Consider the following 27,917-nt stretch of genomic DNA (forward strand, 5'->3'; position numbering starts at 1 on the left):
TGAAATACGTTATTATCGTTCATATGCTACCTGTCTGAATATACCTCGTTTGCAGCTGTTTACTTCGTTTGCATAGAATTTCATAACTTATTGGCAGAATATGTTTTGTAAGAAGATAATAATTATCATTATAGAATAATGCGAATAATATATAATTAGGTAGAGTTGTAATGCTCCTTTTTTCCTTGACCTATTATGAATTCGCATGATGCCTCTTAAGCATTCCTAGTATCTGATTGGTTAACGTTTTTGGCTTGATCAGGTGATTGTGGTGATTAATAGGTGGTGGAAGTGGTAGGTACCTTCAAACTTACTATAACCTGGAGGTGTATGCCTTATACATCCTGGATGATCAAATAGCATGATACCTTGCAAACAAACTATTATCTTTTACACTAATTGCAATATATAACCATCCTGTTTGTGGTAAGTATATGATATCAATTCAGTGGCACTATTTCTAATCTTATAACCGAAATAAGTTTGTTCATGCATTAAACTTTCCTAAAACCGCAGCGAACTATTTTGTATCTATTGCGAAACTTTTTCTCCCCAATTACGAAAGAAAATTATTTAATTGATATATTACGTTCATAGTTTGATTTGACTCAAACAAATAGACCAACAATAACTGTTCTCCTGTAAGGCATAATTATCATCTCTTAAAAATACAGCTGCTGTAAAACGAAGTTATGAATTAGTAAATTGTACATCATTTTCTTATTTTATTGATTACTTGTTAATCTTCTCGAGCTTGATTTGATAAATATAATACAGTTTCCACACAGGCCTTATTCATAAGTTTTTCAGCCAGAATTTATTTACTGTAGGTTTATATAGTAATTTTAATGTGTCTTGACTTATAGTTTATTCTTACCGTAGTAAACTGACAGATTTAGAGCTTATACAATGAGGACAATCTGATAGAAATAAGTTGCAAATTTTCAATGCTTTTAGTTTCTAGCATAAGTACAAACACCATTGGACAATGATATTGCTTGGCTGAAAGTATAAGTACACAGAGTAAACGTAACTAGTAATATGACGACGCATTGTATCTTTCTTGAAAGTTCTAAGCTAAATAATTAAAACAGGATGTGTAACAATTATAAAATTAGCTATGAAAAGAGTCTAGATATGTCAAATTTTATCAATAACCAACGTATTTCTACTACAGTTTTCCCTTTTAAGATTTCCGCAGACAGTTAAGCCATATCTTGGCACTGAATAAATTATACGATGGTAATTCGGAAAATAACCTCATTATGGATTTAAATAAAGAACATACATAAATACATTTTTCTTACAACTAAAAAGTACTGCAGAACTCCAAGTTTCAACATTCTCCCCATAGCGTATCGGGGTCGCGGTGGCTCAGTGGTAGAGCGTTCACCTCTGGTGCAAGCGGTCATTGGTTCGATCCCAGCTCGCGCCAAGTGGACTTTGTGGTGGACAAACACCGTTTGGGTGGATTTTCTCGGGGTTCTTCCGTTTCTTCTCACTTTCTTCATTCCGCCATTTCATTCACTTTTCATCATCATCGTCTGCTTTAGCCTAGCCGGCATAACCGTGGAACGTAACAATGAATTTCATTTTACAGTATTTCAAAACTTACGAACCAACTTTTCTGCATAAAACCCGGAAGTCTGGAAATTTAACCAACCTTCAAAGCATTTTGAAAATGCTAGTCATCATCGAAGTACTGTACCTCAAGCTTGTTCTTCATGTGAGTGAACACATAAAAATACTCGTACATTAGTTGATTATCGTTATCTTAATGCAAATTGTTCTCAACCAATACCTTGATTTGAATTCTATTAACTTCAATTCCTCTACATTAAGAGGATTTGTTATTGAAAGAGGAAGCTTTGTATATTTTTTTGCCCGTAAGATTCGTCATAATAGCTTTTCTAATATCTTGAGCTTTTCTTACACTGCTTAAAATAATAAAGCATACCAAGACGAAAATGTATTTACTATTTTGCCAAATTGTTCATTAAACTGTTTGTTCCTAGCCAGATATGCAAGCCGATAAAATATTTTCATCGATTTCCTTTTACATGTCATCCAGAATTAAATTCCGATATTTGGTTGGCTATTTAAAGGAAATAAAAGTGTCTATTCATGAATAATTTTCTAATCTTTTTTGAAGCGTGAAGAGGGAATGGTACGTTTTATTCATAACTTTTGACTTTCTTTTCTTTTCTTCTCTTTCAAAAAATAATACTTAACTACATAAATGTTTTTGATTATGAAGTAATGTTAATTACTGAGAGTTCATCACAGTTATTTTTTATGTTAAGAGACATATTTATCCTTGTAATTATTTTAAATAGCTTGAAGGGAAGAAAGTTTCGTTCCTAAAATGGATTTTCCTAGATACTACATTAAATGCCTTCTCTCAAAGCTAAAACATCATCATATCTCGCTCTCCAATACTGAAAAATAATTAAGTAAAAATAATAAAAATAGTTGATCGTACACATTACACACATTACATTTACATTTTTTTATAAATTAATTTCTTTATTGTTGATATCTCTAATATCGTGATATTGAGAACTCATACTTGTTATGATATTCAGTTTATAACTATTTTTAGATTCCATTGAAAATATTGATCCTGTTCTTTACTGATTGTACACTGTTAAAAATGGTTTCTTAAATTCGAGAAAAAAATCCTCGTATTTGAGAACATCCGTTTCTTACCTGTGCACCGAGTAATACATTCTTAAAGGTGAGATTTCAATTTTCTCAAATAATCTTGAGAAATAATGACTCAAATGCGAGTAATTATGTCGCATTTCTGAGGGTAGAAATGCTTTCTCAAATTTGAGGAAAAATCTATTTTTCTTAAAATTGAGAAAGTAACATTTCAGGAAATGAGACGTATAACCATAATTTTGAGAAACACATTTCTCAAAAAGATTTGAGAAATATCTTCCTCAAAAGCGAGAAACGGTGCACAGAAACGGGGTTCTCAAATACGAGAAGACGTAAAGGATATAAACAAAATATAAACATGTAAAAAAATTCAAACTATTAGTACACCCAGAATTTATATTAAATAAACACCTATAGTTATAGAAATTGTTTAAAACATAACACATTTAAATCTTCACTTCAACTCAAGAAAATTCCGCGAATATTACGACGACTTGTATTTTAGGTGCGTTACTTATTCTTACTGCATCAGACAGTTGAACATTTTCCTTTTTATTACTGTCCACTTTCTCAAGACTTTTCTTTTTCATCGACGTGGTTTACTCAATATTCTCCCGTTTCCTCCAACATTATACCAACTTCTTGATAATTCAGATTCAAGAATTATCTGTCTACTTCAGAATAACGGCAACAATTTCTGCTGGAGTGTAGCGTCCCACGATTATGCTACGAAGCTCAGGGAGACGTTATGATGATAATGAGCGAAAATGCTGTAATGAAGAAAGTGAGGTAATCCCGAGAAAACAGACATAAGATGTTTACTCACACTGCCCACTTGACGGAGGTGGAATCAAACTAAGGACCCCATGCATCGGAGGCTAGTTCTACCACTGAGTCATCGCAGTCCAATATGTCTACTTCCCTACCATAAAAAAGTTGCGTATATGAGAAAACACCTTGTTTGTGGTCTTTTCCAGGATTCTCCAGTTTCCTCCTACAAGAAACGTACAGAGGAATTTATTTCGGAGGGGTTCCAAGTTCAATACGAGGACAAATTGTATTAAAATATGTAAAATTGCCCCTAAAATTAGATAAAATTTTACATAAAAGTACACTCTTAAAAATTTACTTGCTCAGAAATGAGAAAAATGCAAGTTCAAAACAGAAGAAGTAACGCTTACTCATATTTGAGGAAAAATGTCTCAATATTTCCAAATTTGTTTTCATTTGTGAGCTCAAAGCAAATTTACAGGTTCCCATTTATGAGATTTTCTCACTTCTTAAAAATGAGAATGGAATAGTGCGTGATTCGCAATATCATAGATGATTAAAAAATAACGGTAACAATCTTACCGAAATAATATTACTATGTTTTACTAGGGAGTAATATTGCTAGGGCCCAATTACTATTCAGGAAATTAGATAAAGGATTTCAGCTGTAGCAGAGTGCGAATGGATATGAGTATGTAGTAGGTGATGCAGCTGAAGTGGCGTATGGATACATGTCATGTGACAGCGGCGAGAAGCAGCATACATATCAACTACAGGGATGCCACTTTTAGTGATTTCGTACTAGATTTAGTGATTTTATCATTGAAGTGGTGATCTAGTACGTACTTCGCGTAAATCTACACAATCTAGTGACTTTTGGCGTTTCATTTCTCATGCAGATAAATGACAAGGAAATGATTTCTGAAATAACAAAGAAAAATGTGTCGGTTCAGAATATTTTGTTCCACTCTGAGAGCAACCCCTGCCGTGAAATGACCATGGGTAAACAGGGAGTGTCTTTGGCCCTCTGTCTCTTTTTGTTCACCGATGTGGGATGAGATTGCGAGTTACTTACTGTTTCGTGAGCAGGTAGTTTTCTAAAGTAAGTGGAGAAATAATTCTCTGCTTCTACGCTTTGTCACGTACGGAGGCGCTGGCAGTATCTTGCTTTGCTTTTTCCCAATGATTTTAAAGGAGGAGGAAATAATACTAATATACGTACTAATAAAATGTGCCAGCAAATAAGCACAGTACCGATGAAAGTTCCATCTGTGACACAGGTCCGTAGCTAGCGCAAAATGTAGGGGGGGATGAAGTTAGGGAGGGCCTGATCCAACCATATTATAGTTCATTTGCAAGCCTACCGTGAAATTTTAGGAGGCCAGCAAAAATTTAGGGGGCCCAGCCCCCTAGACCCCTCTGGATACGGGCTTGCTGTGACACACTTGTTGAGCATAAATCTTTTGATATTGTCACGTACAAGCACTCTAAACTTGTCCTATCTTTTTGTATTGTCTGTACAATTTTTAACCTCATTAATTTCTCACGAGAAATCTTTTGGCACATGCGATTTGAAGTTTGGAAACTCGTACTTTCTTCTTCCGCTAATGACTAAACTAATTTAGGTTTCTAGGAATAACATCAATAAACAGGAAGAATAATGCTAATCGCCGCTGTATGGTACATTTTCACAAAGTAACATAAACAATAGGCCTACATATACGTACATTTTTAAAACAGCTCGTTGGAGTCATATTAGTTTAGTTGGCAATTTCGTTCGGTATCTTGTGGAGTGCGAATCCTTCGTAGGTCGTTCTCGTTGTTCATAATAGCCATAGTGATTTCCAGCAGAACTTTCAGTTTTCTTTTTTCTTTCATAAAAAAGATGGATTTGCCTTCTGCAGGTGGGCAGGCTTTATATTCACTTGATAGACTTACGTGTTCATTTTGTAATCAGTTCTTAATTTTGAGAAGATATTAGAAGTCACATTTATGCTAATCTTTCAATATATTTCAAATAATCTGCTTCTATGTAGTACATAATAACAGCATTTCTGTACTAAGAACTACAGATGTAAAGTTAACTCAAGTAATGCAGAGAGGCTCTTGAGGGAGGTCACATGGTAAATGTTTAAATTTTATCGCTTAAGAGTCTTCATCCCGGCGAAATTAAAATACCGCTAATTTTACAGTAATTATGTGGTATCTTCAAATAGATAAAAGATAATCGAAATGTGGAACAAGAGCGCCCTAGACAATATTATTTTACATGAGAATCCGTTATCACGACTCACTTATCTGCGTTCGACTTCGAGCCATTTTGAAAATCGGCATTTATTTTCGCGCTTCTAAACAGCTGAAAACGGAAAGCCACTAGGTGAGTTTCGCTAACGGTACCTCACGCAAAATAATATTGTCTAGGGCGCTTTTGTTCCATATTTCAATTATCTTTTATCTATTTGAAGATATCACATAATTACTGTAAAATTAGCGGTATTTTAATTTCGCCGGGATGAAGACTCTTAAGCTAAGAGAAGAAATACATAATGTATTTATTCTTGTACACGTTATAAGGAATTAGCGAATGGGATAAGCTTTCTTACCTTAGCTTGTAACAATAAAATTATAGTTGTTACTAGTGTGGCCTCTCGACAGCCGCCACTGAATTATTCGCCCGAAATCTTTTCGAATATATGATGTTAATATTTAGTGATTTTCCACTCTCTAAGCTAGTACTAAATGTTGATTCTTCATTGGCAACTCTGTATCAACATTCGAACGTAAGTTTAGGTGAATTGTAAATATACTACCATAGACTAAAGTTACTGTAGTACATTCGTTGTGGTGTAGAACGCTGACATACATTTTTTATAGGCTATAGCAGTCAGGTTGGCTCCTTTATGTATCAAAGCTCAGTACTCAATTCACATAATAACGAGTGCAGCAATAACAAGTGAAGGCGGGTTAGAGCCCCGTAGGGAACGTTGTTTTCTATATTACGATAGAACGGGGAGGCATGTCAATGTTTTATACCCTTCGCCATTCGTTATAATGTGCAAAATAGCTTATGTACGAAAACAAAAAATACATAAGTCATCTGTGTAGTTTGAAACAGCGTTACAAAACAACGTACGATTTATTATTATGGAATTGTAATCCAAAGGTACTTTGTACTGATCACTGAGCATAGATTGGCGCCTCCTTTTTTTGATCACCAGTAACCTTTTTAATGACACACGTTTGCAGGTATTGGTGGCATAGTACTGTACGCATTTGCTCTTAATTTAACGTAGAGGCTGCGGTAGCTCAGAGGTAGAGCGTTCATCTCTGGTGTGATAAGGCTCTTGCTTTGATCCCAGGATTCTCAGCCCGCGGCAAATGGGCTTTCTAGTGGATAAACACAGTGTGCATGGGTTTTCTCGGGGTTCTCCCACTTCTTCCCACTTCCTTCATTCCACTATCTTTTTCATTCTCATCATCATCGTCTCCTTTAGCCTAACGAATACAACTATGGGAAGTAAAACTCAAAGATTTCATTTAGTTTTTTAATCAAATGTCCCACGATTGTGCTCCAAGGCTAAGAGAAATAGTGATAGAGATGGATAATAATGGTGTAATGAAAATGTGGACGTACGTTTCTTGGCAGTTTTTGCATGGGTTTGTGACCTTGTTTCCAATCTCAATTGAATCCTTAGCAGTGGAGTTTCAGCACATTTATGAGGGGCAGAAACTGTCGCATGCCCCTGCCGTAATGAAGAAGGTGGAATGTAGGGGCTTGAGTCTTGGAACTCCGGACCTTCCCCGAAATAATACTTTTATGTAAATTTTATCCAATTTTAGGGTCTATTTTACATATTTTAATACAATTTGTAATCGTATTGAACTTGGAACCCCTCCGAAATAAATTCCTCTGTACGTTTCTTGTAGGAGGAAACTGGAGAATCCTGGAAAAGACCACAAACAAGGTGTTTTCTCATATACGCAACTTTTTTATGGTAGGGAAGTAGACATATTGAACTGCGATGACTCAGTGGTAGAACTAGCCTCCGATGCATGGGGTCCTTAGTTTGATTCCACCTCCGTCAAGTGGGCAGTGTGAGTAAACATCTTATGCCTGTTTTCTCGGGATTACCTCACTTTCTTCATTACAGCATTTTCGCTCATTATCATCATAACGTCTCCCTGAGCTTCGTAGCATAATCGTGGGACGTTACACTCCAGCAGAAATTGTTGCCGTTATTCTGAAGTAGACAGATAATTCTTGAATCTGAATTATCAAGAAGTTGGTATAATGTTGGAGGAAACGGGAGAATCTTGAGTAAACCACGTCGATGAAAAAGAAAAGTCTTGAGAAAGTGGACAGTAATAAAAAGGAAAATGTTCAACTGTCTGATGCAGTAGGAATAAGTAACGCACCTAAAATACAAGTCGTCGTAGTATTCGCGGAATTTTCTTGAGTTGAAGTGAAGATTTAAATGTGTTATGTTTTAAACAATTTCTATAACTATAGGTGTTTATTTAATATAAATTCTGGGTGTACTAATAGTTTGAATTTTTTTACATGTTTATATTTTGTGTATATCCTTTACGTCTTCTCGTATTAGAGAACCCGCTTTCTGTGCACCGTTTCTCGCTTTTGAGGAAGATATTTCTCAAATCTTGTTGAGAAATGTGTTTCTCAAAATTGTGGTTATACGTTTCATTTCCTGAAATGTTACTTTCTCAATTTTTTTAAAAATAGATTTTTTCTCAAATTTGAGAAAGCATTTGTACCCTCAGAAATGAGACATAATTATTCGCATTTGAGTTATTATTTCTCAAAATGATTTGAGAAAATTGAAATCTCACTTTTAAGAATGTATCACTCGGTGCACAGGTAAGAAACGGATGTTCTCGAATACGAGGATTTTTTTCTCGATTTTAAGAAACCATTCTTAACAGTGTAGTGATTTCGGGGAAGGTCCGGAGTTCCAAGACTCAAGCCCCTACCTTCCACCTTCTTCATTGCGGCAGGGGCATGCGACAGTTTCTGCCCCTCATAAATGTGCTGAAACTCCACTGCTAAGGATTCAATTGAGATTGGAAACAAGGTCACAAACCCATGCAAAAACTGCCAAGAAACGTACGTTCACATTTTCATTACACCATTATTATCCATCTCTATCACTATTTCTCTTAGCCTTGGAGCACAATCGTGGGACATTTGATTAAAAAACTAAATGAAATCTTTGAGTTTTACTTCCCATAGTTGTATTCGTTAGGCTAAAGGAGACGATGATGCACTGTTAAAAATGGTTTCTTAAATTCGAGAAAATATTCCTCGTATTTGAGAACATCCGTTTCTTATCTGTGCACCGAGTAATACATTCTTAAAAGTGAGATTTCGATTTTCTCAAATCATTTTGAGAAATAACGACTCAAATGCGAGGAATTATGTCTCATTTCTGAGGGTGCAAATGCTTTCTCAAATTTGAGAAAAAATGTATTTTTTCTTAAAATTGAGAAAGTAACATTTGAGGAAATGAGACGTATAGCCCCAATTTTGAGAAACACATTTCTCAAAAAGATTTGAGAAATATCTCCCTCAAAAGCGAGAAACGGTGCACAGAAACAGGGTTCTCAAATACGAGAAGACGAAAAAGAATATAAACAAAATATAAACCTGAAAAAAATTCAAACTATTAGTACACCCAGAATTTATATTAAATAAACACCTACAGTTATAGATATTTTTTAAAACATAACATTTTAATCTTCACTTCAATTCATGAAAATTCCACGAATACCACGATGACTTGTATTTTAGGTGCGTTACTTATTCCTACTGCATCAGACAGTTGAACATTTTTCTTTTCATCACTGTCCACTTTCTCAAGACTTTTCTTTTTCATCGACGTGGTTTACTCAAGATTGTCCCGTTTGATCCAACATTATACCAACTTCTTGATAATTCAGATTCAAGAATTATCCGTCTACTTCAGAATAACAGAACAATTTCTCCTGGAGTGTAACGTCCCACGCTTATGCTACGAGGCTCAGGGAGACGTTATGATGATCATGAGCGAAAATGCTGTAATGAAGAAAGTGAGGGAATCCCGAGCAAACATACATAATATGTTTACTCACACTGCCCACTTGACGGAGGTGGAATCAAACTAGGGACCCCATGCATCGGAGTTTAGTTCTACCACTGAGTTATCGCAGTCCAATATGCCTACTTCTCTACCATAAAAAAAGTTACCTACATGAGAAACACCGTGTTCGTGGGTTTTCCAGGATTTTTCAGTTTCCTCCTACAAGAAACGCACGCAGGAATTTATTTCGGAGATGCTCCAAGTTCAATACGAGGACAAATTGTATTAAAACATGTAAAATTGTACCTAAAATTAGATAAAATTTACATAAAAGTAGCGATTTCGGGGAAGGTCCGGAGCTCCAGGAATCACCCCCTACCTTCCACTTTCTTCATTACTGCAGGGGAATGCGACAGTTTGTGCCCCTCATAAATGTGCTGAAACTCCTCTGCTAGGATTCAATTGAGATTGGAAACAAGGTCACAAACCATGCAGAAACTGCCAAGAAACGTACGTCCACATTTTCATTACACCATTATTATCCATCTCTATCACTGTCTCTCTTAGCCTTGGAGCACAATTCTGGGACGTTGGGTTAAAAAAAATAAATGAAATCTTTGAGTTTTACTTCCCACAGTTGTGTTGGATAGGCTAAAGGAGACGATTATAATGAGAATGAAAAAAATAGTGGAATGAAGAAAGTGGGAAGAAATGGGAGAACCCCGAGAAAACCCATGCACACTGTGTTTATCCACCAGCAAGCCCACTTGCCGCGAGCTGGAAATCCTGGGGTTAAACCAAGGGCCTCATCGCACCAGAGGTTAGCGCTCTACCACTGAGAAACCGCAGCCTCTACGTTAAATCAAGAGTAAATGCGTACAGTACTATGTCATAAATAACCAGCAAACGCGTGTCATTAAAACGATTACTTTTAGTGAAAGAACGGAGGCGCCAAGCTATGCTAGGTGATCAGTACAGAGTACCTTTGTATTACAATTCCATAATAATAAATCACACTTTTGTAACGCTGTTTCTAACTACACAGATGACTTATGTATTCTTTGTTTCCGTACATAAGCTATTTTGCACATTATAACGAATGACGAAGGGTGTAAAACATTGACATGCCTCCCCGTTCTATTGTAATATAGAAAACAACGTGTCCTACGGGGCTCTAACCCGCCTTCACTTGTTATTGCTGCACTCGTTATTATGTAAATTGAGTACTGAGCTTTGATACATAAAGAGCCAACCTGACTGCTATAGCCTATATAACCTGTATGAGGGGGGGGGGTCAGCGTTCTACACTACAGTAGGCCTACTTTTACTATACTACAGTATACTACAGTAACTTTTAGTCTATGGTACTGTTTACAATTCACCCAAACTTACGTTCGAAAGTTGATATGTTCGCTGCTCCTCGCTGCTGTCACATGACGTGTATTCATACGCCACCTCAGCTGCATCACCTACTGCGTACTCATATCCATTCGCACTCTGCTACAGCTGAAATCCTTTATCTCCTTTCCTGAATAGTAATTAAGCCCTAATAATATTACTCCCTAGTAAAACATAGTAATATTATTTCGGTAAGATTGTTATCGTTGTTTTTTAAATCATCTATGATATTGAAAATCACGCACTATTCCATTCTCATTTTTAAGAAGTGAGAAAATCTCATAAATGGGAACCTGAAAATTTGCCTTGAGCTCATAAATGAAAACACATTTGGAAATAATGAGACATTTTTCCTCAAATATGAGTAAAAATTACTTATTTTGTTTTGAACATGCATTTTTCTCATTTCTGAGCAAGAAAATTTTTAAGAGTGTGATGAGAATGAAAAAGATAGTGGAATGAAGGAAGTGGGAAGAAGTGGGAGAACCCCGAGAAAACCCATGCACACTGTGTTTATCCACCAGAAAGCCCATTTGCCGCGGGCTGAGAATCCTGGGATCAAAGCAAGAGCCTTATCGCACCAGAGATGAACGCTCTACCACTGAGCTACCGCAGCCTCTACGTTAAATTAAGAGCAAATGCGTACAGTACTATGCCACAAATAACCTGCAAACGTGTGTCATTAAAAAGGTTACTGGTGATTAAAAAAAGGAGGCGCCAATCTATGCTCAGTGATCAGTACAAAGTACCTTTGGATTACAATTCCATAATAATAAATCGTACGTTGTTTTGTAACGCTGTTTCAAACTACACAGATGACTTATGTATTTTTTGTTTTCGTACATAAGCTATTTTGCACATTATAACGAATGGCGAAGGGTGTAAAACATTGACATGCCTCCCCGTTTTATTGTAATATAGAAAACAACGTTCCCTACGGGGCTCTAACCCATCTTCACTTGTTATTACTGCACTCGTTATTATGTGAATTGAGTACTGAGCTTTGATACATAAAGGAGCCAACCTGACTGCTATAGCCTATAAAAAATGTATGTCAGCGTTCTACACCACAACGAATGTACTACAGTAACTTTAGTCTATGGTAGTATGTTTACAATTCACCTAAACTTACGTTCGAATGTTGATATGTATGCTGCTTCTCGCCGCTGTCACATGACATGTATCCATACGCCACTTCAGCTGCATTACCTACTGCGTACTCATATCCATTCGCACTCTGCTACAGCTGAAATCCTTTATCTAATTTCCTGAATAGTAATTGAGCCCTAGCAATATTACTCCCTAGTAAAACATGGTAATATTATTTCGGTAAGATTGTTACCGTTATTTTTTAATCATCTATGATATTGCGAATCACGCACTATTCCATTCTCATTTTTAAGAAGTGAGAAAATCTCATAAATGGGAACCTGAAAATTTGCCTTGAGCTCACAAATGAAAACAAATTTGAAAATATTGAGACATTTTTCCTCAAATATGAGTAAACATTACTTCTTCTGTTTTGAACTTGCATTTCTCTCATTTCTGAGCAAGTAAATTTTTAAGAGTGTAGTTAACACATTTACAGAAACGTATAAATACATATATGTCTGAAAGTGTATTCATTAAAGTGGTACTAGTAGATATGGGATGCCACAACGAGCCGAGCCAGCAATATTTTGAAAAATTGTGTAACATTCTCACGAAGCGTGGTAAAATTTATCGACACCTTCTAACGAAGCGTGGGAAAATCCGAGTGGAACATTTTTACGCAAATTATGTTGCAAATATTTTGGTGAGAAGAATTTTCTTGTTCGTGGGAATATTGTGATGTCATATCGTCCCCTTTCATAGGTAAAAAATTGCCGAAACTTTAAATTTCGCAGGATTGTGATAAAATTTATCCCTTTTGATGAGGTCTTATTACCTTATATGATTATATGGGTAAGTACTGACGTCCACTTCCTGTCATAAGGCCTAGGGATATTGGTGCAGCTCTTTAAAATGCTGGAGTGGTACATAGATTCATCCTTAAATTTTTGATATTGCCAAATTTAACAATTTGGTAGAATCCATTGTAAATTTGTGTGACCCATTTCGTTCCCATGCCAAATATTAGTATGGTCACCTGTTCGTTTATTAACCTATTTTTCTTTTGATGATACCTTATTATTTTAAATGGTTATACGAATGAGTATAGGGATATATTGACACTATCAGCTTAAATATTTGAGAGGAGTACTTAGGACCAACACTTTAATTTGCTAATAGTCAAAAACAATAATTAGTAAATATTCTTCAGGATCCAAATATACATTTCTGTACATTTAATTGGTCTTGATTATCCCTGCCCATGGGCAAAAATACAAAAATATAAATATAAGCAATACTTTGTGCCACATGAAAAGTGTTCAATTCATATTATTGACCTTGATGAGGTTTAACACGTTGTATGAATATATGGTTGTGTACAGTCACTCACATAAGTACCTGGACCCCTAAGTGCTCTAATTCTATTATTTGGGATCCAGGTCATTTGCAGTTGTGAGAACGCCTAGACAGATACAACCCAACTTACACGTTACTTTTCTCGACACTGACAGCAGTTGGTAGCACTGAGTCATGTTTTTATGCAAGTAAAATTGTGAGTAGATTACGCACGAAACATTTCTCCATTCTGAGATGAATCTCTCTGGTTCAGAGCGTGTTGTCTAATGAACATCAAATGTTATTCTCAATATTGGTGTTTATGTAATGTATTCTTTCATTATATACTGTATACTTAAAGAAATAAAAACACTGATCACACATAAATCAGAAAATGCTTGAAAATAGACCAAAATAGCAAATCTAGAACAACTGCTGGAAATAAGTTTGTACATGACTGTCTATATTGACAGACCTCCAATTCTCCTTATTCCAACATCTTTTTCTTTCTAGGGAAGAGACGATATGGCTTGTCACATTGAGTATGCATTGAAATTGAAATTGAAACACTGGAAAAAATTTCAGCCTGGCCCAGATTCGAACCGGGGTCTACCGAATAGAAATTCAATTCGCTAACCAATTACCTATCGCGCCACTTCGTCTTGCACCGAAACTAATACCTCGTTAAAATCGTTTCATAAAAAATATAAACAAGATACTAATGCTTGTGTGAGTGTCTTAATGACTTACGCGAGATTTCCTTGTTTAATTAGAAAAGATATAAAAAACAAGATAGAAGTTCCTGAATGAGCAAAATATCACGAAATGTTCTTCAAGTTGAGAGGCTACGTCATCGTTTTCACGGATGGTCCCAATTTATATTACATTTCTCCTTTACTATAACTTCTAATCTCCAAAGAAGAAAAGACGACATAAATTATTTTCACATTCTTTGAATTGTTTCAACAGAGTGTAGAAATATACAGTGACAGTGACATTTCTTATATTCATATGAGGAATTTGTGACATATTGAGCCGGTGGCACTAACCGAGATTTCTCGGGGATTCGGTTTCTGATCATGAGGCGCAATCCACTAGGGGTTCGAATTCCTCTGAAAAACAAGGTCGGAATTTTAACTGTCTTCAGTATTTCTGTGTACGTGTCCCTGTAGTGTTTGGAATACGTAGAAAGAACATGAGGTGCCAGTGGCGAAAAATCATGCGGTTGGGGCGATTTGTTTAAAAAAATTGTGAAAGCAGGAAACTCCCGTTGCACCTACCTGAGTTCAATTCCCGTCATGGCAATTATTAATTTTTTTGTATGGGAAGGTAATGTTTATGTAATTGGTATTGTAATTATTATTATTATTATTATTATTATTATTATTATTATTATTATTATTATTATTATTATTATTATTATTACCACAGAAGGAAAGAAAAAGTAACAATCGAAGGTATGCATAGGAACAGAAAGATATACAATATGTCAGAAGTTTGTTAGCTTTACACATGAATGCAATAATATTATTACGTTATTGATTTACAGATAGAATTATCATTTTATGACAACAAGAAATGGAATATAAATATTTGTTAGCTGAAAACAGTAATGCATTTGCTTCGCCCTTCTAGGTAGAAAGGTGAGGCGACATCTTAAATAGGATAATTCTTAGGACTAGCGTTGTAAGTTCGATCACTATTTGCAATTTGTGCATAGCTAGGAACAATTCCTTGAAACTCATTTTGGCCCATTCTACAGCAGTAAGGACGTGTTTAACCCCTTTTTTTTTTATCAATTCTTGTCCAAGCACTTTACTTCCCAGACAGTTACGAATGAAGTTGATACGGATGACGTAATTTTGTGTTGTTGGCATTTCACCTGTGGAGGAAGTCGTCTCAACTCCTAGACCCAGAGAAATTGAATATTTTTTATGTTAGTATTCACCAGAAATATCAATATTGGAAATTATAAAAATTTTCTTAATTGCCACAGCCGGAATCGAACCCTCGATCCCATTATGAAACTAACGCTTAAGCCACTATTCTAAGACATAACTCTGCTGGGAGAAGAAAAAAACTGGATGTGCAGTGAATTCAGTATTAACACACTTTTACGATTCGAGTGTAATAATGCTGAAGCTTTCTGATTTCAGTCATGACAAAATAGTAAAGTATTATACAGAAAGAATAGTCCAAAGAGCTCAACTTTAAATTGACAACTCATATGTACGGAGACGCTGAAGTATGCTCTCGTCCCGAGCCTTGATTTTTCACGGCACGGCATTGGACAGATACTCATATTGATTGGAATCTAGTGTTTCAGGGCACAGGATTATTATTTTTAAAGTTAACTAATTTAACGAACCTTCCTCAGTACTTTGTTTTCTATTTTGACGCGTTTCACTCACTTTTACAGTTTTTCCACCAACTCTTTAAGAACGGGGGAAAAGAACTCACAAACGTTGAGGGCAGCAAAAATCACAAACACTATTCGGGCGTTCCTCCCTTGTCTGAAGTAAAACAATAAAATACGGTGAACATGCAATTTTTGGTCTTCCATCTTCTATGTGTTGTATAATCAACAGTTGGAGTGGGTCAGTGTGTCAAATGGATGGAGTTCTCTGAGTGAGTCACTAAGTCGTGGGTCAACAGCATGTGACCAATTGCGACCCATCACCCACACTGACCCACTGCTACCCACCACACTCTGTGATCCACTATGACCCACCCACTCACTCTACTCACTGCATTGTAGACATCATATTTTTTCACCCTCGATCCTAGCCATAGAAAGTAAAAGCACGTTTCTGATTTGTTGCAGCATGCGATTGTCCAAACTTTCTTGTGTATGTGTTGTGTATTATAGTAGTACTAGAAGAAAATTGTGACTTTGTTGGCATTGAACAAGAAAAAAATTGAAGAAGCAGTTGATGTTAAATTTATATCATGGCAGTCAAAGTGGAACAAAACAAGTCCTACGGGGTTTCTAACCCTTTCCTACCGCTACTACTACTATTATTACCGCTACTACTACTTATACTGTGGATTCGTATAGCGAAACTGCACATGTAACCTAACCACTTTTTGAGTATTATTTTCATCTTATTTTAATAAAAAAAGTGTTTTGAAATTTTAAAAATAAAATATTAAAATAAAATACCTTCCTTGGCCCGGATTTGAACCCACACCAAAAGCAATTATAATTACTAGCCCCTTGCGCTAGTACGTTCGCCACGAAGGCCAGCAGTAACAAGTACTTGATGTTTGCTATATTTATGCTACGTGGCGAGAAACGGATAACTCCAATTAACCAGAACCGCTTATTTAGCTCCTATGAGTAGGTCGAGCGTTATTTAATAATATGCGTCTGAACACTGGTTAATTTGTTTACGTTTTACTTTCAAAGCCTCCATTTCCCTTTTTCATTTGTTTCTGTTTACATACCTGGGATGAGTATCTCTAAGTAAAAAAAGAATTTCAGGCAATTTTGGATATTGATATTTGTAAAGACGTGTACTACTACTTGGCTTTCGAGAGTTTTAGAGGAGCTAATTACTGGAAAAAATATATGTTTGAATAACTGTACTATATAAATTATTATATAAAAATGAATGTTACTATATGTGCCTAAGCATCACGGCCAAATTGCAGTCAAATAAAATGACTTTTGGTATATGGTTAGGACTTAATCCAAACTGGGATGTTATCATATTGCTTTCATTATAATAATGTCCTAAGGGATAGTGGGGATCCAAATATTTGCGAAAAAATTGAGAATCTCACAAGCCACTAAACTTACGGAGGTAATATTCTGTATATTAGCTCTTTATTGAAAATGAAGAGAACGTTTCCTAGCATTTTTAACATTCTCCTTTATGCGGAAGGGTGGCACTTTCTATATATGGTAAATTGATAGTGGGTTAGTTTGTAAAAATAATTGAAAACGATCGATATTAGTTGAGAAACAAATTGAGAAAGAAGAAATATAGCCAGGTTCGATTCCCGGCGGGAGCTTATGTGGTTCGGATTCACCTTAATCAGTAGGTCAACGTCTCATATTGCCTCACTGTTGAAAGGGACGTTAAACTCAAATTGAACTCAACTCACAAAAAATACAGTGCTTTGCGTCATATATCCATATATGATTACCATGCGCTTTCTACTATAATAATTGCTGAAGCTTGTTTATTATATGGAGCGCTTAGAGCACAGGGCAATCAACCCATAAAGTTCTGGGAAAAATAGACATAAAATTTGTAATGTAAACTTCTGTATTTTGGTCTACTTTCCTTGATTTCGGACTTTCAAATTTCAGCCTTTCTTCCACTGAAAAGTATCGATTATGTAACGAGGAAATAATTAGACCATTAATTGAAATTCATCGTAATTTTCCCATGACAAACACTTTACTATTTTATATCGTAAAGGTCAGATCTATGGTTATTGTAACAAAGCGGTGCTTAAGCGATAGAACGTAAAAATTCAAACTCCGATTAATTAGAATTTATCAACCTGGTTTTACAAGTATAAATTCTTCAGTTGGTAGAAAAGAGGTCGTGGATCATGTGTTAGAGTTGATGACGATGTATTTTGGTGGGCCAGTCTTTCATGGTGGTTCGTGGGTCAGAGTAGGTCACGGTGGGTATGGGTCAGTGGGTCAAGTTTTCATTGACCCACGCCATCTCTGGCCAAATCTGTAAAACAAAACCAAACAAAGAGCAATATTAATACACAAAACGTTCAGCATCTTAGCTATTCATGACAACTATTGTATGATCCGATTAACTCTAGTATATCAACAGATCATCATTTGTCATATTTTACCGAAATACGTCATGACTTTTTCGAAAACCTGGTACTTTAAATGTTGTTAATACGCAAAGTTCATTGATCTTATCCCTTATTCACTTATTCTCCTATGATCATCAAAACTTTAGGGTACTTCCCGTAGATATAGAAGGGTGAAATCTAGTATCAAGGCTTAGTGTAGCGTGCAAGTATACAAATAAAAATCAACAGGATAATATTTCCCTCCTCCAAACTCGCTGAAGAGGAATGTGTTGATTATTCAACGAAAAGACTTGAAATCCAATCAGAAAATTCATAAAATATAAAATATGTAGCTAAGTGTCGACTTTGAATAATAATAATAATAATAATAATAATAATAATAATAATAATAATAATAATAATAATAATAATAATAATGATAATAATAATAAAGGTATAACAGAATTAGAATAGCAGTTACGTAAACAATACCTTCCAATTAAGAAAAAATGATTGCCACGATGGGATTCGAACCCGTGTCTCTGCCATACGAGTTTCATAGTTTGCCAATCTTCCACAGATTTCTCATACAAACATATAACAATAAACTAGTAGTTACGGAAGATAAAAATAGAATTTTCCTTTTCTACACGTGTTGATGGAGTTCAAAGAATGCAAAAATAATGTCTGTCAGCTTGCATTTTCGCGGATTCCAAGAATTTCAGATATCCTCTGATCTTATTGGCCGATACAGATAGGACTTCAAGAGTCATGAACTACTTATAGTGAAAAGTAAAGGACAACTGCTGTCAGTCTCCGTAGCCGAGCGTGCTAGCGCAAAATGCTAGTAATGAAAAATTCTTTTGGCGTAGTTTAAAATCCTGCCGAAGGATTTTAAAATTTTCATAAAACTTTTTTCACTAAAATAGGATTGAAAATAATTCTGAAAATGTGATTTACCGATCCTTTTTAAGTTTTCGTAAATTTTTTCATTAAAGTAAGCTTGCAGTTTTACTATACCTATCCATAGTAAAAGTAATAATAATAATAATAATAATAATAATAATAATAGTAATAATAATAATAATAATAATAATAATAATAATAATAATAATAGTTATAGCAGTAATAGTAGTAGTAATAGTGGTAGGAGGAATGGGTTAGAAACCCCGCAGGGGTTGGTTAGGTTCTGTTGTCTTGTCCGAATTTTTCTGTACATTTTACATGACCAACTTCAAACAGCTGGCTAGGGTGGCGCGCGAATATTGAAACTCTTGGGATTGGCGTAAATGCTGTCGGCTTTTCTTCTTTGGAAATTAGAAGTTGCGATGAGGAAGAATAGTAGTATTGTAAATCGGGACCAGTTAAAAACGATGAGGTAGCCTCAACTTGAAGAACGTTTCGTGATATTATCCTGATTGACGAAGGTCTGTGTAACTTTTTTTTAGTTAAAGAAGGAAATCTCGATTAAGTGACTGTGACAATAAGGAACGTCTTCGTATACGAACATTAGTATTTTGTATAGTATTACGTGCAACGATTTTAACCAGTTAAAGTTTAGATGAAAGATGAAGTGACGTGTGGTTAGCGTATTGAACTTCTATCCGGTGGACCCGGGTTCGAATGCAGGCAAGGTGGAGACGTTTTTGAAATGTTTCAATTTCAATTTCAATACATACTCAATCTGACAAGCAAGATGATCTCTTTTGTAGAAAGAAAAAGATGTTGTAATGATGAGAATTGGAGAAGGTACCGTCTCCTTTATCCTAACCGGCATAACCACGGGACGTACAACTCAAAGATTTCATTTCGCTTCATTTTCATTGGAGAATGTCTCTCAATGGAGGTAACTATTTACAAACTTATTTCCAGTAGTTGTTCTAGATTTGATATTTTCAGCTACTTTCAAGTATTTCCCGATTCATGCGTGGTAAGTTTTTCTTATTTCTCTAAACATACAGTATATAAAAAAATAATTCATTACACGCACAGTAATATTGAGATTAATATATGGTGTTCTTTGGAAAACACGATCCGAACTATAGAAATTCACCTTATAATGGAGAACTGTTTCGTTAGTCACCTACTTTACAATTTTACCTAGATAAACACCTGGATCAGGGCTACCAACTGCTGTCAGTGCCGAAAAATTACGTTTAAGTTAGGTTGCATCTGTCTAGGCATTCTCACAACTGGAAATGATCTGGACCCCAAGTAATGGAATTATAACAGTTTGGGGTCCAGGCACTTATGTGAGTGATTGTACAGAGATTGATTTTCCTTTTGTACTACATGCATACTTTGATGCTCCTTTTCAAAATTTGTTACGGCACATAGTACCACTCCTTGAATTTGGTAGTTACCAAATAACAAAATTTGGTAAAACTTTTTAGATACCAATGTAAATTTGTATGGTGGATTTGGCTAAGTGATGTCATGACGTCATTGAATTGCAAACTCATGATGTGATGGTATTCAAATTAGTTTCTCCAAAGATACTGACAAATCAATAGTTACGACACACGACTCTACTTTATTAGTCGATGAATTTTTGTAATTATGACGCTCCTAGTAACATTTCCATCGATTATGATTATGACGTCATCACGAATTCTTTCGATCAGGATCATGTCAATCCTTGCCAATCTAACTTTGCCACTAACCTGTGACATCTAAAGTAATGATCGTAGGTCACTGTACGAGAACGTTATGAATTACAATACAGCGCATTTTGAATTACTACTTGTTCAATACGCAAAAAGAAAATTGCAATTCATGAATCATGCTGACGCGCTTGTAGTACACAAAGTAACACAATGTAATTGATGCAAACGATTGCTTTTAATCATATGTTTATAAGTCAACACAGAAAGAAAGTTTTTAGATACTTTCCATTTATTTATTTTAATTCACAAACGAAAACATAGAACTGTTGTAGTTATTTAAGAGGATATAGGACGCTCTCTTTCATCATCTTTAGAAAATGAATGTAGGTAAAACATTACACAGAATTTAATAATTAAGCACCATGGTTCGAGACCCACCAATCAAAAATCGGAATTACCCCTAATGTAAATTTGGGTAGTTCTGCTTATTTCCTTCTAAGGGTAAACAATTGCCAAAAATTCAAATTGAAGTTTATTGACCTAATTGATCTTCTTAGATGAGACATAATACAACCTATGATTATATGGTTAAGTATATGGTTAATTCTAAGACTTAGGTGTATTTATACACTTTTGTTAAATTGTGGGAGGGACATATCTCTTAAATTTGAGAATTGTGATAAAGAAAATTCGGTATACATTCTAGTGGCTTTGTAACATAATTCAAATTTTTGTATGATAACATCTTAACATGCTGAAACTTTGTCACAACTCATACTATAAGGTTTTAGAATTTGGATAATGATAGGCAACGATTGATTTGAAACAATATTTAGTTACAAGTCATAGTATAAGATTATTGATAGAAATGTGACGTCGGATCTTTACTGAAATCTGATTGGTTCATTTATTCCTCGATCTTTAAATTATGAACTTGAAATCTGATAGGTAACCTTAACAATTTCACACTTTGAATCTTAGAATGAATCGGTGAGTAACAAAAGGAGAATATTCTTCAACACTTTACTTTTGAAAAACGAAAAGTAAAACTGCTTACCGGAAATACCATTGCTTATCAAAATATATTTTTATGGGAGATTTGTAGCGCATGTTGAGACCTTTCATTTCCCAAAATTCCAAAAACGTAATCAGATTGGATATATAGTTATAGAGAAATTGTTATCGTGGAATGTTATCCTACATTTTTGGAATGTTCTCCTTTTTTTACTCACCGATTCATTGTAGTTATGACTCATAGCCAAAAATCAACATTTTAACATTTTCCAATAAATCGATTGACAAGCGATAACACTTCGAACTTTAGTCACAATTCACTGTCTAAGGTGGTGCAAACTGACTGGTTAATAATTGAAAAAGTTGTTCTTGATGCGATCTGATTGATTGATCTTTCTCAAATCTTTGCACCATACATTTTGAAAAATTTAAAACTAAAATTTTCAAACAAAAAGTTTTAAACTAGAAACTTTCAAACAAAATTTTGAAACAAAAATCTCAGAAAATAAAATTTTCAAAGTAAACATTTTAGAAGCTAAATTTTGAAACTAAAAAAATTCAAACAAAATTCTAAAATCAAAGATTTTCAAACAAAACTTTTTCGTACTAAGAAACTCAAACCAAAATTTTGCAACTAAAAATTTCAAACCGAAACTTTCAAAACAAAAGTTTAAAACAAAACTTTTGAAGTGAAATTTTGAAACTTAAAGTCACGTGAAATTGTCATCGACGCTTGTATCTGACATGGCTGATGAGTCGAGAAGAAAATCGATAAACAAGGAAGAATTTCCGTACTTCAATTTTAGTTCGTCAACGATCCCTCGTTAATCTATCTTTGATCCCTGTTTCATCCCTCTTTAAGAATTTACACAAAGCGTCACTTTTAGTATTTCTTCAAATAAATTATTTTAAGATCAGAGAAAATCTTCCTAGTTGAGATAATAAAATAACTTTCAGATTTAGGACGAGACAAATAATGTTTGTGTAAGAATTCACAGAAAGCGAGACTTTTTTTTAGTGATTAGTCAAGAAATTATTTTATGAGATAGAAAAACATTCCAGTTTGTGACGAAATTATCCTAGAATCACATACGTTTCAAAATTTGAGTTTAGCATCTCACGATGTTTTGATAATGTACGATATTAGACATGATCACTGTAGCAGGGAGTCACCGCACGCATATTTGTTTATTAGTTTTAAATTATATTTGAGATGTTATATGATTAACGAAAAGTTTTTGTTTTTCAGTTTAACGAAAGTAACGTTTGTGAATAAGTATCAATAGAATGGCATGATGAAAAATGATAAAGGAATTACGAAAGATTATAGAAGGAAAGATAAATTAACGCTAAGTTTTGAGTTAATTTTTTCTACAGGAGCACGTTAGCTCCTTGCTACAGCGCTAACCTTTGCTGTTAGGTTTTTGATTCTTCACTTCAAGTTCACAAAACAAAATGCGTTCCTTACTTTAAGTTCATAATGTATGGATAAAAATGAATTTTAAAATTTGATGGCATGGTAGCTCAGTGACAGAGTGCTCACCTTTGGTATTAGAGGTTTCTGCGTGTATTCTCTTTTCTTATCTTTTGCTTTTATTATGTAGAAATTCCTTCTCGTTTCAATTTATTTCTCGGATTCTTAATTAAGAAAATTTTCTCGTCTCGTTTAAGAGTTTATAGACGTTTCGTCTCCTTTGGTAAAAAACTTTTCCATCTTAGTTATATTATTATGTAAAGTGAAATAAGATGAGATGCGCGTTAAGGTTTTGTTGTCTCGTTTCATAACATACAAAAGTATCGTTTCCTTAGTTTTAAATCATATTTAAGTTATAATATGATTAACAAATAGTTGTTGTTATTTTCAGTTTGACGAGGGTAACGTTTGTAAATGAATAGAACGGTAGAAATTAAGAATGGTGAAGGAAAACGAAAGATTATAGAAGAGAAGATAAATTAACTCTTACTTTTGAGTTAACTATTTCTACAGGATACGTTATCTCATTGCCACATCAACTTAATTAATACTACTACCTGCTTAATGCTGGAAAGATTTAAATCTCCAGGAAATTGATGGTCGGGTAACAATTTTGCACTGCACTGTTTAACCACATATATCCATACCAGATGAACGATCTTGATATTGTTGATACAATTTATTTTACACTCCTTGCGACAGTTTGTCTTTAGCTATAATTTTAATTCCAATTGAAGTTTTTTGAGGTCTGTAGCAATATCAATTGATGGAAAACCAATGTCCATATTATCAATGCATGTATATATTCATGAACGATGTTGACAACCTTCACACAATTCATATACATGTTACACAATATACATAACAATTTTTAATATGGTACTTTTTAGGAGTGCATTTGTGTTGTAGCACATTTCAACTGAACGTTTTCACACTGGACTACATCTTTGAATTTGATCCATTTCGTCTGTTTTAGGTACACCGTATTATGAGGCACATGTAATGTATTTTTCTTACGCAACAACACCATTTTGTACCAGCACCTGAGAGAACTGTAGGTAACACCACTTCATAATTTGAGCCTAAAGATTCGACAATTATCACAATCTTTCATCTGATTGATTTGTGTAAGCTAAATATCCCATTTCTCGAAGCCAAATTGTACATCAAAGTGTTCTGCTGTGCACAGTTGAATAACAGGTTGAAAGGAGGTAGCACTCATGGGCAGCGATTAGGGGGGGCAAGAGAGGGCAGTTGCCCCCCACTTTTTTGAAGTGACCATTTAACTCTTTTAAATTAGATCATCTATTTTTCAGTGATAGGCTAGAAACTTCATTATTCGATTTAAATAGTACCAAAAAACATTTTTAATTCTGTTTTTCTTCTCAAGCCTGGAGACATTTTAGAACACGTTACATATGCTGTCACGCCTTTCTTCGTCAAGACGTAGAGTGTGATGACGTCTTAACTAAAAATATTTTTTGTTATGACTTTTTTATTACTTTTTTCAGGGCTTACTTTTGCACCTAGAAGATTGAAATTTTGCACACACATTCAGTGCACCTCTTAATATTTCCAGATTTTTTCAGATTTCTGCAATAAAACAGGGGAGTCCAGAGGGGCAAAAATGTAAAAAGAAGGATATCTTTCTAACAAAGACCCCTTTTTTCGCGATTTTCCCTCCTCAGATACATGATGGAGACATACGAATAATACCGCTTGAAAGGCTGTTCTGTTCTAAAAAGAATGATGTACGAACCATGATCCTAGTATTAATAGGGATGTGTCAGGGAATTTTTACCTGAGATCCTTTTTTATACGGGAATCTGAAATATTGTAGAAATATTATTTTTGGCGGGCTTATTTTTGCATCTAGAATATTGAAATGTTGCACACACATTTAGTACACTCCTTAGTATTTTTCAGATTTGTTTGAGACCTCTGCGTTAAAACAGTTGGGTACAAAAGGGGCAAAAAAGTACAAAGGAGGTACATTTTGAAACAAATAATCCATTTTTTCATTATTTTCCCACCTCAGGTACATGATGGAGACATGTGAGTGGCACCGTTTGAAAGTATGTTCTATTCTGAAGGGAATGATGTACGAACAATGATCATAGGATAAATAGGAATGTCTCAGGAAAATTTTACATTACATCCAGGTCATCTGGAGCATTGTGGGAATGTTCTTAGATCATTGGTAAACATTTTCCCGCACTTAGTTTTCAAGATAGAAGCTTGAAGTTTTTATACATATTTAGTACACCCCTTCGTATTTTTTAGTTGATTTTGAGATCTGTGCGTTAACAAAGGGGGTTCAGGGGGGATCAGTTTGTAAAAAAGCAGAAAAAATCCAGATATCCCTCAAAATTTCCCGCCTTGGAGACAAGATAGGAAAACGTAAATGGAACCGTTTGAAAGTTTGTTCTATTCTGAAGAGAATGAGGTACAAGCCATGATCCCAGGATAAATAGGGATAATGCTATACCTGATTGACTGAAATTCAATAATTTACCTTTCAAATCCATAATTTAAAATAGTTGTGTATATAGTTTCATTGGAAATGTAAAGTTTTTGCATATATTACTGGCTCATAGAAAAAAATGGTACCATATAATATTTGTCGTTGCGTAAGTGTGTATTGGTTATTTGTCTTCCCGTGGAGTTAAGACAACTACAGGAATTGCGTTTTAATTGCAATTCAAAGGAATTAATACTACAATTGCGGCGTAGCATATGCTTGTAGTATTTACTGTCTTTCATTTTCTAAGAGTAGTAACATACATTTAATGGCAAGTGTGGAATTAAAAATGTAAGTTGTTCATTAATCCCCAGTTTCAATATAACTTCTACAAAACAAACCTCATTATTCATTACTATGATTAATATTATCCTTTCTATTTATTTGTTTTACAAATATGTTATTAAATAATCTGATCACACAATTTCCCAGACAGAATTTTAAGGTGTTCATGAACAAGGAATCAAGGATTAGCTCCTATGTGCGTCGCTCTTGTCAATTTACTTAAATATGAAACGGTGGTAGAGCTCAGTGGTAGAGCGTTCACCTCCGGTGCTTGGGGTCCCTGGTTCGATTCCAGCTCGCGCCGTGTGGACTTTGTGGTGGCCAAACACCGTGCTAGTGGGTTTTCTCGGGGTTCTCCGTTTCCTCCCACTTTCTTCATTCCGCCATTTTCACTCATCTCTCATCATCACCATCTCCTTTAGCCTAACCGGCATAAGCGTGGGACGTAAAACTACAGATTTTAAATATGAAACACGATATACGGTGTTTTAACTGAAAAAGTAGTATCCTATTAGTTATACAACCTTTCGTCAAACAAACTTTTAGAAACAACCGGAACACTAACATTAATATACACATATTCAGATCATATCTTGCCCCCCACTTTTAACGTCCAATCGCCGCCACTGGTAGCACTGATACCAATTGTTACATGTTTCATTTTAAATATATTTGTGGGATAATAGCTGGCAAACAGGAATTCTTTATCGTCAGTAGTACACATTTTTCCATCTAAAATGCCATTGCTCTAATGATTTCAGCACAAATCATAGTTATTGCTTACATGCTGTCACGTTGTTGGAATGGAATTTGCAGACGTAAGAACACCAAAGACAAATCCACTAAATATGAAGATGGTATTGTGTGATAAATTAGAATTGATGACCCCGACCCGCATATCCTTTGTAAACTAAGGATGGAGATCGGGTTTTTAAGGTTGGTTTAAAGGGACAAGTTTTGAGAATAGATGTCACCGCAGTCTTCGTATATCTCTCATGTATATTTTACCTTTCACGAAAATTCACAATTTATCTTACAAATTTCAAACTACTGAGTTCACATTTTAAGGGAAGAAACTTCATATCGAAAGCAACAGTGCGTGCGGAACTTCTATTTAGAATTTTCTTTATAGTTGAAAAAGTATATTGTTAGAGATTTGGCTATCCAATTTCAACAATTAAGCCATTTCAACAATGAAGAAAATTTTAAATAAAAAATCGGCACGTATTATTGGCTTCGATATGTTATGAAATTCCTTCTCTAAAACTTTGAAGTCTATAGTGTGAAGTTCGTAAGAGAAATCGTGAAAGATAAAAAATACATGAGAGAAAGACGAGGAACGTAGTGACATCTATCGGCAAAACTTGTTCCTTTAAACTAACCTTAAGAAGCGTAATGGTTCTGGTTTTGATGTTTCCGTGGGTAAATATATTGCTGGGAAAACGGTATTCTTATCATTTTTAAGCTTCACTACAATTCCTAATTCAAATTTAGCAGAGATCATTTGGCTACATAAAATTCTATAAGGTAAGTTCTGTTGTAAGCTGTTAATCTCGGCAAATGATTTCATCATACCACGTGCGCTTAGAAACTGTAGACAAGTAGCCATGATGACGTTATAATGAATACTATCTCGAACAATATTTATATATGAGTATGTTATAAGGGGATGTGATGTAATTCTGATGACGTTACTCGAACATGTTCTGACATATACCAGTGCATCATGATAAAGCAGTATTGTCAGATCTTTCTGTTCTAAGCAGTTAGATTTATTTGTCAATGAGTGTAAAAGTTTTCAAAGGAAAAATTTCCAAACCAAAATATTCAAACATAAAAGTTATAAATTAAAATCTTCAAACAGAAAATTTTAAACTAATAATTTTCAAATAAAATTTTCAAACTAAAAA

The sequence above is a fragment of the Thermobia domestica genome, chromosome 1 (genome assembly GCF_964235325.1).
Source record: "Thermobia domestica chromosome 1, izTheDome1.hap1.1, whole genome shotgun sequence".
NCBI lineage: Eukaryota > Metazoa > Arthropoda > Insecta > Zygentoma > Lepismatidae > Thermobia > Thermobia domestica.